Source organism: Manis pentadactyla, chromosome X, assembly GCF_030020395.1.
Source record: "Manis pentadactyla isolate mManPen7 chromosome X, mManPen7.hap1, whole genome shotgun sequence".
In the NCBI taxonomy this organism is placed as follows: domain Eukaryota; kingdom Metazoa; phylum Chordata; class Mammalia; order Pholidota; family Manidae; genus Manis; species Manis pentadactyla.
Window position 1 is genome coordinate 125459602 of NC_080038.1, and position 13716 is coordinate 125473317.

A 13716-nucleotide genomic window follows, 5' to 3' on the forward strand; every position below is an offset into this window, starting at 1 on the left:
AGCATTTAATCATCAGGAACCAGGGTTCTCTCAAGGATGCTGAAATGAGGCCGAATACATTTGAAGGCATGACTGTCAGTTCTGAGCTGGGCAAGGTACAATCATATGGCTCCTATGGTGGATGGATGGGGGGAAAAGGGGAGGAGCCTCTTTCTGGCTTTGAGGGAGTCTCCTCTTGTGTTTCCTTTGAAGGAGCAGGACCTTTGGGCCAGAATGGTTTCTGCTCCCTTATGTCCTGCACAAAAAGGAGAATTTGAAGCATAGTAGATCAATGTTTAGATGCCACTTTCCCATAAAGCCCTATGAGGAGCTGCTTAGGAAGATTCCTTTAGAGTCCATGATTGTGCCTGGGCTACTCTTGCAGCACACTGTGCTCTCACTGGGGGCGTACCCAACCCCGTCTGGCACATGTATGCATCTGAGAAGTGCAGCACCTGATAACAGTGATTCCAGGATGTCACCTCATGAAAAGAAGCCCCCTTGCCACTCCTTGGCAATTCCTCTCCATAGTCTACTAACTCCACTTGGCACGCAAAAACCAGTATAGTGAACTCATGTCTTCAGCGAAAATACAAAACTGCCCTATAAAATACAACGCACAGACTTTTTTCATTTTTTTCAGTTCATTTAGTGGGCACTTAATGAGCTGCTCTTGATGATGGTCTAGGAAGAATTTGAATCTGGGAGGGAAAAACTTTTGAGAAACTGTCAGAAAACATACCTTAGAAGATAGGGACTATAAAATGAATGCTGATGACAGGGGCCCATGCCAGGTCAAACAAAGCCAAACCAAGGATGGCACTGTGTTTTGGGCTGCAGTGGCACCAGAAGAACCTAAATATAATTGGGCTGCAGGACAAAAATGGCATCATAAGGTCCACCAAGATAATGCAAACAGGGTGACCCGTGTCAACGGGGGATGTATTTCTGAGAACTAAAGCCCTCTGATGTCTCTAACACATGGACTGCCTATTCTTAAACCAAACCTACAATCAGAGGGAAAAGAAAGAGATTAGTTTAGTATATTGAACACTTAATAAAAAAACATGACACACAAATCTATATGCTGTTGAGATTTTAAACCACAATGGGAGAAACGATTTCATTATTGCTAAAATATCTTGGGAAAGTTAATACTGTACTCTTTCCCTTCAGCTCACCCTTACTCAGCGTGGACTAGGTGCCTAGCTCTACTCTAGGCTTATTGCTTTGTTTCTATCCTCCCACTTTTTAATATTCTTTCATTATTTTCCAGGTGTTGGATGCAAGACTAGCTAGTGAACTGTACTGTGTCCTTGTTGTTGATGCTTTGCCTGGTAATAGAATAAAGAAATGTTAGTGTCCTCACAAAAAACCATCAGTTGTCCAGCTGCTCTGTCCCCTCCTCACTTAAGAGTGTCACCCTGGTGATGCGGGGAGCTGAGCTTGGCAAAAACTCCTTTTAAAGTCACACTGAGGGAAACAGACCCCTACTTGAAAAGCTTATCTTCAGTCTGAAGTAACTATTCAAGAGCACACTGGATTTTTTAGATGGGTTTCCTTCAAGAATGACTAAGGGGTCATTCATCCTCTGAAACCTCTTGAGAGTTAAAAAGGTGGCCTTGCAAGGGGACCCAGAGGGTTTGTAACTTGTATTGCTGGGACAGGAGAGTTGCTGAACCTCTGGACACTACCTTAATACTTTAGCTTTTAATGCTAAGGAAAATTCAGCCTCACTAGGTTCAAATTCACTAAAACTCAGTTTCTTCCCAGCCAGTAATTTGGATGGAAAGAAGCATACCATTGTCATACCATTGTCAATGCTGCATGTAACCAACCTGCCCCCACCCTGCAACCTTCCTGGGTTCAGGACACTGTCAGCTAACCCAGTTCTAGCTACAAGTTTAGGATTCTGGTTGGAAGGTGATGTTGCCTGGGATGTGGAGCACCCTTGGCCCTGACAGTCCTACTTTTCAACTAAGAGATCCCAATTCTATCACCAGTTCCTAAGTCCGGAGAGTAGAGCTAGGCATTTTAGAACAAGGTCAACAAGAGGCACCCCCATATCATTGCAGCATTATTTACAATAGCCAAGATATATGGGAACCATTTAAGTGTCCGTCGATGGATGAATGGACAAAGAAAATATGGCATACACACCCACACACACAATGGAATATTATTCAACCATAAGAAAGAATGAAATCTTGCCATTTATGACAACAACGTGGATGGACCTACAGGGTATTAGGCTAAGAGAAATAAGTCAGACGGAGAAAGACAAATACCACATAATCTGACTTATATGTGGAATCTAAAAAAACAAACTAAAGAGACACAGAACAGATTGATGGCTGCCAGAGACAGGGGGCAGGAGGTGGGAGAAATGGATGAAGGGGGTCAAAAAGTACAAACTTCCAGTTATAAAATAAATAATTCATGGGAATATGATATACAGCATGGTGACTAGTTAATAACATATTTGAAAATTGCTAAGAGAATAGATCTTGAAAGTTCTCAGCACAAGAAAAAAAGGTTTTAACATATAAGGTGACAGATGTTAAGTAGCCAATGTGGTGATTATTTTGCAATGTATATAAATATTTAATCATGTACACCTGAAACTAATATGTTCTATGTCAGTTATACCTCAATAAAAATCAATTTAAAAAAACCAATGTGGAGATGGGTCACACAAAAGGCTTTTACCTAAATGCCGACAACTATTAAAAAAACAAACAAAACCATGTCAGTTCAGCTTCACTGTCTACTCAGCATCCTAGTTAATGAGATTTACATTGTATTTAATCCTTTGGGAAGTTCTCCAACTACAAATAATGACAGTATGGGCCTCTTCTCCCTATCTGACTCCTTGCTTTTACTCTCCAATTTAGGATTTAGGATTCTTCCTCTGTATCAGTATATAATCTAAAGAAGGCCAATGTAATAGAGCTCATTTTGGGGAGATTCAAAACCTCTCTAAACAGCCAGAGCCCACACTGGGCTGTTATGTGGGCCAATATTAGGTCCCTGTTCCCAACACTGGTTACATAAAGCAGGTCTATTATAGTTGCAAAAGAATGGGGGAGCATATATTAAGAGTTTCTGGGGGAATTGATGCTGTAGAATTTGAAAATACATGAGAACATTTTCTTTCCCTTTTTTCTGTGTCTCCGTTTCCTTTCAGTACTCCATTAAGAGGCCACTATTTAAACCCAGCAAAAGCAAGTCACCAAACCTTTTCTTTTACTCTGAGCTTGCTTCGCCTGCGTGAGGAAGCACAGGCCTGGGTCTCCCAAGCCCTGGCCTGACCTGCCTGGGAGCCCAGCCCCTGGCGTCAGGCTGCTGGCACTCAGGGGTCTGCTTTGTTGGGCTGCTTTCCAGATACCCCATCACTGCATTTACACATGCTTTCTGCAGAAAAGCTAATAAGCTCATCCTGATTTCCGCCCCCACCAGTATTTGTTTGATACAACTTACTGTTTTCTAAGTGATGCAACTTATGGTTTTCTGTCATCTTGAGTAGTCACCTTTTGATTCCATGACCTGCAAGTAAGTCACCCCCACCTGAAGAAATAAAAAAGCACTGCAAGTTAACACAGATACAACTCTACCCTGAACTGACAGCCACTGCCCCCCTGACTAAATTCCACAAATTGTACCATCAAACGGGAAGAAAATGCTCAGATGTTAGAAATTGCTCAAGAGAATATTCACTTGTGCACCTGCTAGTTTCATGACATTGAATTTGTGTGGTATCAGCAAGGCCTATTTTGACTGTGTATTAGAATTCTCGTTTTCACCCTTTGAAGGTCAGTGGAAGTTTATTCATAATTGTTGTTTTGTGTTTCATTTTTTTAAGACAAGTTTAGGGGAGCCACTCCTTGCACTGCTTTCGCAAATGCTTAAAAACAACAGAGGAGTACTTGGACCATTCTTGCATCAGTGTCAGCATAACAAAATAGGCATTAGTTACTGGCACAGTGTATTCTGTGGACGAATGACTCCCTTGCACCAGTGTTGAAATATGTACAAAATCACTCATAGCTCAGAGGTTATGCTTGGTTTTAAAGACTTTAAATAACTTAGTACAGTGGAACCCCCTTACAACCCAGCTCCTCAGTGCACTAATTTGAATAGTTCCAGCTCAGACTGAGTCCCAACATGACTATGCCAAAGACGGGAGCATTCCTTTAGAGAGGGTAATATACACCCTAGAGATACCTGTGTTAGGAGTTGAACTTTATTGGAAAAAAAAATATATATATGAAAATGTATGTGTATATGTGTGTATGTGTGTATATATAGTAGATGGAGGAAAAATGACATTTTTTTCCTGTAGGAACTCTGTGCCACTGGTAATGGGCAATTTCCATAATGTGGAATTTACTTATCCCATTTTCTATCCTTAAAGCCCCTGATGTTCTATTTTCCAATCATGGAAAAGGCAATAAAAACAAACCAACGTGAGAATGTTCAGGACATAGGTGTGCAAGTCCTGAAGCAGGTTTAGAATGGCTGCCCTGCCAAATTGCGTTTTTCAGGTTTACTAAATGGCACTCTAGCTTCAGTCACACACATGCATATTGCAAGCTCCTTTCTGAGAGGAGAAAGTCACAAATGTTTGGTTTTTGGAGATGTGGATGAAATTAAACATACGGATGTTATCTCATGCTTATTTTTAAATTTCTATCCCCCTCGTGATCCCCACCCCAGTAGACTTTTTTGTAATACCCAGTTCCAGGCTTGCTTTAGGGGGTGGATTTCCCTCCTACTTAAAATTTGATGCTGGGCCAAAGATAAGTAATATGAATAATGTCTTAATGCATTAACAAAAACCAAATTTAATGTAAAAATAATCCATGATTTAAAAATTATCCTAATTTAAATACAGGTATGATCTGACCCTCTACTTGCCCTATAGTTCCTCCTGCGTGGTTCCAGTAAAACGTCATTTACAAAGCAGGCCTCTAGCCAAAGTTTCTCGACTTGATGGATTTAAATACTGTATGAAAATATTTACCTTGATGCCCAGCGGGTACTTTCCACCACACCAGAGTCTTGGAGGAAAGGGCCCTATTGGCCTTGGGCCCTCTAGGTGGCTTTTGGCTCCGAAAAGAGCCAGAGACAATTAAGTCTCCTGGAGAACTAGGTACCTCCAGGAGCAAGCAGTACACAGAGGGAACACATCTGGGTATTCAGTGCGATGTAAAATGCTTTCCGTCTGTAGCTGCAGGGGGCTGAACGTGGTGAGGTAGAGGGCTGCTGCCTGTCCCCGGGCACCAGCCCCTCTGGGACCTGGTGCTTCTGCTTCCTGGGATCCTGGCCGCCCCGGCCCCCTCGTCCTTCCTCCCGCACCCGCCAATCCCAGCAATTCACCTACCCCAAGGAATGGACGTTTGTCTTCTATGTTCGCCAAAGCACCTGTCCCGGTCCAAGCATTGACCTGGACCGGTCTTCGTCGACTCCATTTAGTGACGCCAGGATCCTGGACGCTGCACCCGAGGAGAAGCTCCACGTCGTGTATGATGTAGATGAGATTCTGCGCTGGGATCCACAGGAATACCCTTGTTGGGGATAGAGCTGGGGTCCGTGGAGGAATCGGATCTTCTTCCCAGAACCTGGGCCCTGGGTCACCGCGTCTGCTGCAACTTCAAATAGCCGGTGCTTGGGGTTAGATGTCTACTATGGGCTTTCTTGCTGCCCTCCAGTTGCGGTGCTTGGGGCCCGCCGCAGAGCATACGCGGCCGAGGCGGGGCCATGATGTAGGTGGAGTGTTGCCTGGAGGGGCAGGTAGGTGGCGTGCGTTTAGGGGCCCCGAGCTCCAATTTGCAGTTTAGCCAGTTGCTCCCTATAAGAATATAGTAATTTATCCTCCATTCACCCCATGGTCCCAAGCACATAGCCGGTGATAATTATGCCTGGACTTGTCTGGGCTTGCCTGGGCTTGCCCCACCTTATTTCTAAACATTCCGACCCTCCCCCAAGGCAACAGGCCAAGCGACCCGCCACAATAAAATGCACAACTCTGCACCACGCTGCTGCTCCCTCTCTCTCTGTGGGGGCAGCCACTTTCTCTTTCAGATAAAATCTCTTGCGTGGGCCCCGTGTCTCCTGAGTCGTTCTGGGTAAGGAGGGTCGCGGTGAGATACCCTTTCACTCCCGACATGGGCGGGAGTCTGCCCTGAGGAAGGGGCTGTGCGGGGTGGGGGAGGGGCGGGGACCCGCAGCCCCACACTAGCCCCGAGGGACCCTGGAGAAAAACTGGGAGACATCTCTCCGCCCGGCCCTCGATGCACGCCAGTGCGCGCAGGGCTCGGTGCCTTTAACTCCAAGAGAGCGAGACGCGGAGAGGCGGCTGGAGAGAGGTGGGGCCCCCACCCCTGCAGCCCTAGCACGCTGTAGCGACGCTTAGACCCCCTGCTGTGTGGGCTCTGCGCACTACTCTCCCCTTCCGGGAGTCGGAAACTAACGGATGGGACTCGGGTTCTGTTCCGTTCGCATCTAAAGTCCGTGAATCAGGCTAGTGATTCAGACGAAACTAGATGTAACTAGGCGGCTGCTTGCTCTGGTTTTTTGCAACGATGCTCAAAGCAGAGCACTGTGAGTGCTGGGATGCATGCACCCTGCAAGAAACCCACACACCCATTATCATCATCCACTTTTTAAAAGAAATTAAGCCAGGGTGGAATGGCTCTACCTCACTCTCAGACCAGCCATGTCCTGTCTTGATGAATGAAGTGGTTCCACTCATTACACTGAGAGATGTGGCCCCTCTTCCGGAACAAGTTGAAACAGAAAAGGGCAGGTAAGACACAGGCTGGACCTGCTGTGTCAGCAAACCTGCCTTTGAAAGGACAAGGGAATTTGATTAAACAGCTTCTTAGGTACTTTTTAACCTGAAGGACATTAATCATTTTTTTGTCATTAATTAATTCCACTTTCAAATTCTTTAAACTTCTCATTCTTAATGTCACTTCAGTGCTGGTGTGGAGGAGCAGGGGTGAGGTGAGATTTGTGCATGCATCATTAGCATACTCTATACAAGTTTGCCTCCTTATGCCGTGGGCAGCAACACTTGGGGAGCAAATGCTTCTAACAAAACTTTGCAGATGACCAAACTACACTGCTTTCTATTTACCATTTCTCTTTATTTATTCATGCAGGTCTTTAAGAGGAAAGAGAGATTGTCCTCTGGTGGTATGCCACAAGGACAGGACAATTTCTTGTGAAAATAAGATCCCTCTTGCAACTTTTTGTCCCTGTGAGCTTCAGTCAATAAGCCTATGTTGACTGCTGGGTGAAAAGTGCCCTTCGCCAGGCAGTGTGGGGAATTTCACAATGTCTGGCCCAGCCACTGTACTCTGGGATCTCAGTCTGTAGAGGCAGATCGGGTCACATCAGAGAGAGAACCACAGATTATGGAGACAGATTGCCCAGCCCCACTACTCACTCACTCCGTGATCGTGGGAAAACTGGCTGACCTCTCTGTGTGCCTCCATTGGCACATCTGTAGAATGGTACCTACCCTATGATGCTGTGAAGTTTAAATAAAATAATAAAAATAAGGCCCATGATGAGCACTCACTCAACATCAGCTGGTGCCAGAGTTAAGGGGTCAAGAGTGGGGTCAGTCTGTACCCAAGTCAAAGTGGAACCTGGAAGGATTCCCTTGAGCCCATGAGGACAAACTAAAATCTGTGAAGACATAGTGGAACCTACATCTGCCTTTTACTGCCTCCAGTCTGGAGAAGGAGCTGGCATCCTTTGCCATGGAGCTGCACAAGCACCTGGCCCAGGATATGGAGACATTGGAAGAGGAGACCTTGTGGGAGCTGGGGCTGCTGCGGGACTCTCTGCTGTCCCACACCAGCAAGTTACCAATGGGCACAAGTGACAATAGTGCCTGGTCTTGCGCCAAACTTCAGAACATAATAACTGTTCTTCATTTCCATCTCCCAAATTCTCCCAATTTTTCTTCTGGCTAGGCTTACCCAGAACCCCTCATGTAAGGGAATCCCAGGAAACTATGTTTCCAGCCTAGCTAAGTTGACACAGCCACTACAACTGGTCACTACTGGCAAGAAGCATGGCACAGCCAGCAAAAGCCAAGTGGGGGGTCATTCTGTACATCAGTTACAGACAAGGACATCCCAGCATTTGGTGTCCAGATTCAACAAAAGCTGTATCAAAAGCTGTATCTGGGATGGACTCCTTTAAACAGCCACATTCATGCCACCAATCCTGTTGAATGTCTTTGTCCACAATGTTCAGTGGAACAGAAGAGGAAGGAATAGTAAGCATGGAGTTACTGGCAGCATTTTGGAAATCTTTTAGTCATCATGGATTTTGGTCACTGACCTCTGACTTCTGAATAAGCCATTCAACATTGAACCTTCCACCCAGCTTTTCAAAGAGGGTAAACGTTTCTTTATTTTGTTGGTAACCCTTGGAGAAATAGGGGTGACACATAGATTGGATTAACTATATAGACTTTGGTAGGAATAATGACTACTTTCTAAAGCTTCAGATGGGAATATGAACCTGAAATCTGTCCCAGGGTGACTCATGGATATCTTTCCAGCTTAAAAATAGTTTCAGAGGGAACAACTGCTTCTGTGCTCTTACCCCCACTTTCTAGGAATAAGAAATTGTGGGGGCTCATGGGTAAAAGAGAAAAGCAGAGAATACTTCAAGTCTCTAGGAAGCTGTACAGATGACAGCATAGATCTCCTGCTGATTTTATGGGATAAACCGTGCTTTGAAGATTTTCCAAAGGAAAAAGAATCAGAGGTGGCTTTATCACAAAACCATTTAATTTTACTTAAGAACCTTCATTGAAAAGCTGGCTTTTCTCTTTTGACTGGCACTAAGCTGTATAACCAGAAGATAGTAAGCAGCTCAACAGCCAACACTTTATTTAAATTTGTTATTTATTCCCTGGATAAAATTAGAAATAAGAAATACTGATTTAGCTGCTGAAGTTTTACACCTAAAAACTTCTTCATAAAACTCTAATTACTCTTTTAAAGAGTAATAGAAAACTATAGAAGTTATCTTGAAGAACCAATCTTCTTTGGGGGCTGTGGTAATAATAATAAAATAATAATAGCTAATACTGACTTAGGACTTGTTATGTGCTAGGCACTATTTTAAATATATTGTCTCATTTAGTCCTCCCAGTACCTCTAGGCAAACAGTAGTATGATTGTACTTAAAGATGAGGAAATTGGAGCCTAGAAAGGTTGTGATTTGTGCAAAGACACTCAGTGAGTTCCAGAACCAGAGTCCAAACCCAGACTACATCGTTGTACTACATTCCTACAGAAAGTTCACACCAATCAATAGGTAGATACTTCTTCAGCAAAAGGTGGATAAACAGGAATGTTTAGTGCAGCATCTTTTTAAAACAAATAAGGTATCGTTGATATACAATCTTATGAAGGTTTCACATGAGCAACATTGTGGTTTCAACATTCACCCATATTATCAAGTCACCCCCTGCTGCTGACCTCATTGCAGTCACTGTCCATCAGCATAGCAAGATTAGAGCAGCATCTTTTATAATATTTGAAAAAGTTTATATGTCTACCATAAGGGACTGATTAAAATAATGAAGGTAAATCCATTCAATAGAATAGTTATGCATCTTTTAGGAATTATAAAGAAGTATGGATGATGTGATCCAATTTTAATAAATATGGCATTTTTATTAGTATTCATATTCGTAAAAAACTCTGGAAGATTATACAGCAAAAATACTAACAACCATCATTTTGAAGCGGTGGGACTCGAGGAAATTAAAACATTAACTTCTCCCAACTTTTCCTACAATAATCATGTAACAAAGGATAGAATAAAATCTTTAAAAATCACACTACTGTCCTTTCACTGAGAGATACTCCTTCCCTCTTGAGCTCCAGACTGGAAATCAGCCCTGAGTACACTCCAGCACTCTCTGACTTTGGACAAGTCACTTACCCTCTCTGGGCCTCCTGTTCCACATCTATAGTGAGAAGCTGCTTTAATTTTGTAAGTTCTTCCCAAATCTAACACTCTTTGACTTAGTCAATTTCATTCCTAGTGAAGTTATTAAAAACAATAACAAAAACTGCGTGTGAGGAATTAATGTTGATGAACGGTCTCTTAACACCTTGTCTGTTTTCTTTGGCATTATGAAGTTGTTCCCTTATTCCTTTGTAATCCGTCTTTTGAGAAGGGAATGTTAATGCATTTTACCAGAAATGTGTCTAATCACTCTGGAAAAATAAGGAACTTTTCCCAAAAAGGCGATTTTTAACCTATTAGCAAACAGACAAAAACCACTACATGCCGATAAAACACACCCCGCAACCTAAGCGAAAAAAGAAACAAAAGCAAATTTTCCAACATAATCCCCACTCCAGTGCTTATTCCCTAGACTTTTGGCTTCTTCAAGACCACCTGTTGCCTGTATACCTGATTAATGATAATAATAACTGGCCATTATTTTAAATATATCCATAGGGCCGTTTTATCTGTTCCCCCAGAGAAGCACAACGAACTCACTGTAGAGCACAAGACCGCGAAAGACTGGCTCGGTGGGCTCGCTACCTACCTGCCGGGAAGCAAGCCGGGCGCGAAGGCGGCCCCTGTGCCTGCGCGCGTCCCGGCCGGCGGCGCCGTGGCTCTCTGGCGCCCTCTGCTGGGAAGCGGTTCTACGCCTCCTTCTGCAGCTCCTCCAGGCTTCGCAAAGAATTCTGCTCACGCGCGCCTTCCACACTTGCTTCTCGCCATCCGGAGGGTGAAGTGAGACTGCGAAGTGACGTGAAGCCTATGGGGGTGATGTGCGGTGAAGTGGAGCTTTCGGGGGCTGCGGTGGGGGCATGTGGAGTCTGAGAAGAGACGTGCAGACTGAGGGAGGTGAAGGTGAATTTGTTGGGGAGGGGCGGGACATGCAGCCTGCCGGGATCGCAGTCTTCCATCCCCCTAACAAATACTTCCCTAGATCGTGTATTCACCTAGGAGCTGTCAATTCTAAGGTCTCATCCATTTATGTCCATTTGCTAGCTGTGTGGTAGCAGGTGAATCACTAAACTACTCTGAACTAATAGCATCAATCCCACAGAGGCCATTTATTCACTCATTTAACCTATGACACCTGAGCACCTACTCCATCCAGTTGGACCCTGGGCTAGGTGCTGGAAGTATGTCAGTGAAAAGACAAATGCTTTCCAGACGCTCCTGAAATTTGCCAGCTAACCCAACTGGAACAGTAAACTAATACATAAATGGTGTTAGAGTGTCCCTGTGAGGAGCATAGTACAAGAAGACAGAATACAGGTGATTCTGATCTGGGCTGAGGTCAAGGAAGGCCAGGCCAAGGAAGATACATCGAAGTGGAACCTAGAGGATAGATGAGAATACGCCAGATGAAAGGTATTGGACAAAGGTCCTGAGTTGGGAAGGTTTCTCACATTCCAGGAGAGACCCTGTGGCAGGATATCAGGAGTGAGGAGGAAAGAGGCTCCACAGGAGTTTGGAGATTTAACCAGGGGACTCTTGGTGTTGCATGTTCTATGGATGTGCACAAATGTCTAATGACATGTACCCATCATTATAGTCTCATGAAGAATATTTTCCCTACCCTAAAAATCCTGTGTTCTGCCTATTCATCCCTTCCCCTGACTCTGAACCCCTTGCAGCCACTGGTCTTTTTACTGTCTCCATAGTCTGCCTTGTCCATAATGTCATATCTAGTTGGAAGCAGATATGAAGTCTTTTTGAATCAGCTTCTGTCACTTAGTAATAATGCATTTAATGTTTCTCTGTGTCTTTTCATGGCTTGATAGCGCATTTCTTTTTAGTGCCGAATAATATTCCATTGTCTAGCTGTACGATTCATATACCCACTCATCTGCTGAAGGACATCTTGGTTGCTTCCAAGTTTTGGCAATTATGAATAAAGCTGCATTATTGTTTATTTGTTTTGAGAAAAGTTTACTTGTTGCCCTTGGGTATCCTAAAAGGCAATAACTACAGGTTAGATCATACATGAAAGACGATCAGGAAACCAGAAAACAAATAATTTTATACTCTTGAGTGTGCTTTAGAGATGATGTGAAGGATTGCTTGCAGAAGCTAAACCCCTCAGCAGAAACATAAAGTAGATTGCATATGGAAAATGCATGGTGGAACTGGGCCCTGGACAGCCTGAGGACTTCACTTCAGTAAGTTGACCATTCCAGCTTGGTACACCGGGGTGAAGAACAACCAAACATCTGTAGCTTGATCAAAAGTTTGAAGTTCAGAACCCTGGGAGATATTATCAAAGGCAATTAGAGTAAGTAAACATTGTCCCCATCTGACTTCCAAAATCAAACTGTGACAGTCTTTGAAGGTGAAAAGCAGATCATATTTTCTAGTGTCTGTCTTACAAAAACTGTGCATTTCCCTAAAAATAGCTTATATTCCCAGTTAAACATTTTGCTCATGCTGGTGCATTAAATGTAGGGCTTTGTGGCCTAAGGAGGGAGAGGGTCCTCCAAAAACGGCATCTTCCATCACCAACTTTATTTTTGCTTTAGCTTTGGAATGTATTCACTGCACAATGAGATATACATGATATACATGCTCATGAATTTCTTTCACTTTTCCTCCTGCACCTGACTCTGACCCTTTCTATATCTTATCCCGGCGGCTTTGGTGAAAAGGCTGTTGGTGGCTTTGCATAACTGGCAGGGTGGGTGAAGAACAATGGCCTGAAATCTCTACTCACTGTATTTCCTCGGAAGAGAAACCAGTTAAAATGGGTGTAGGCGAATTCCCCAGCCCTAGAGAAGTTTCCTGCTGTCTTTGTTCAGCCTTAAGGGCAGTTTCCTAGGCCCCAGGCATCCCTGGTCAGGTGGGAACAAGGTAAGTCAGGGATTCTGGCTCCACACCCTCCATCTGTGATCCAGGGGGCACAACTCACCATCTCCATTTAGAGGGGTATCTAGAGCACAGTGCAGATGAATTGTGCAAAGTATTTGTTACTCTTGGGCTTTCTTGCTCCAGAGCATATCTCCATTTGGAGTTGGGCAAAGGACCCTACCAGATGCACCCACAGTTCCTGAGTTAGACTGGAACTGAACAAAGAGACGGGAAATTTTGCCCCTGGAAAGCCCACTGATCACTCCTAGTACAAGATAAAAGTAAGTCCTGACAATGACCTATCAGACCCAGTGCAATCGGAGCTCCTTCCCCCTCACCACCATTAAGGCTCTGACTCCATCAACTACTTTCTCCCTTTTCACTTTCTTCACTCCAGTAACACTTGTCTTCTTGCTGTTCTTCAGTTGCCAGGCATGTCCCCACCTCAGGCCTTTGCACTTGCTGTTCCCTTTGCCTGGAACACTTCCCTGAGATATTCTCATGGCTCACCTTTCTAGCTCCCTTCAGATCTGTGCTAAAATGCCACCTGCTTGCTGAGGTTCTTCCCGACTCCCTTATCTCTAATTGCACCACTCTTCTTCCTCTATTTGTTCTGTTGCATTACCTAAGAGCCTAGACTTTAACTACTTACTTTATTGTGTTTCTTTTGATACCAGAATATATGGTCGCACAAGGGAAAAGACTTTCATTCAATTCTTAGTCCTCATTGCCTAGAAATGTCAGGTAAACAGTAGAGGCTCCAAAACTATTTTTTGAATATATGAACAGACTTATGTTTTCCACAGCATTGTCTTTCTTTGTAAAATAGCATTTTTATTGAGATAT

General features: G+C 43.9%; 1 long non-coding RNA gene across 1 annotated transcript; it reads right to left on the bottom strand.

The window, feature by feature from the left end:
• Nucleotides 1-3469: 3469 nt before the first annotated feature.
• LOC118910011 (uncharacterized) lies at nt 3470-12279 on the bottom strand. Its single transcript, XR_005023805.2, has 3 exons — nt 10577-12279; nt 5363-5830; nt 3470-3546 (listed from the first exon to the last, which is right to left on the bottom strand). It is a non-coding gene; the product is annotated as an uncharacterized LOC118910011 (long non-coding RNA).
• Nucleotides 12280-13716: the final 1437 nt, after the last annotated feature.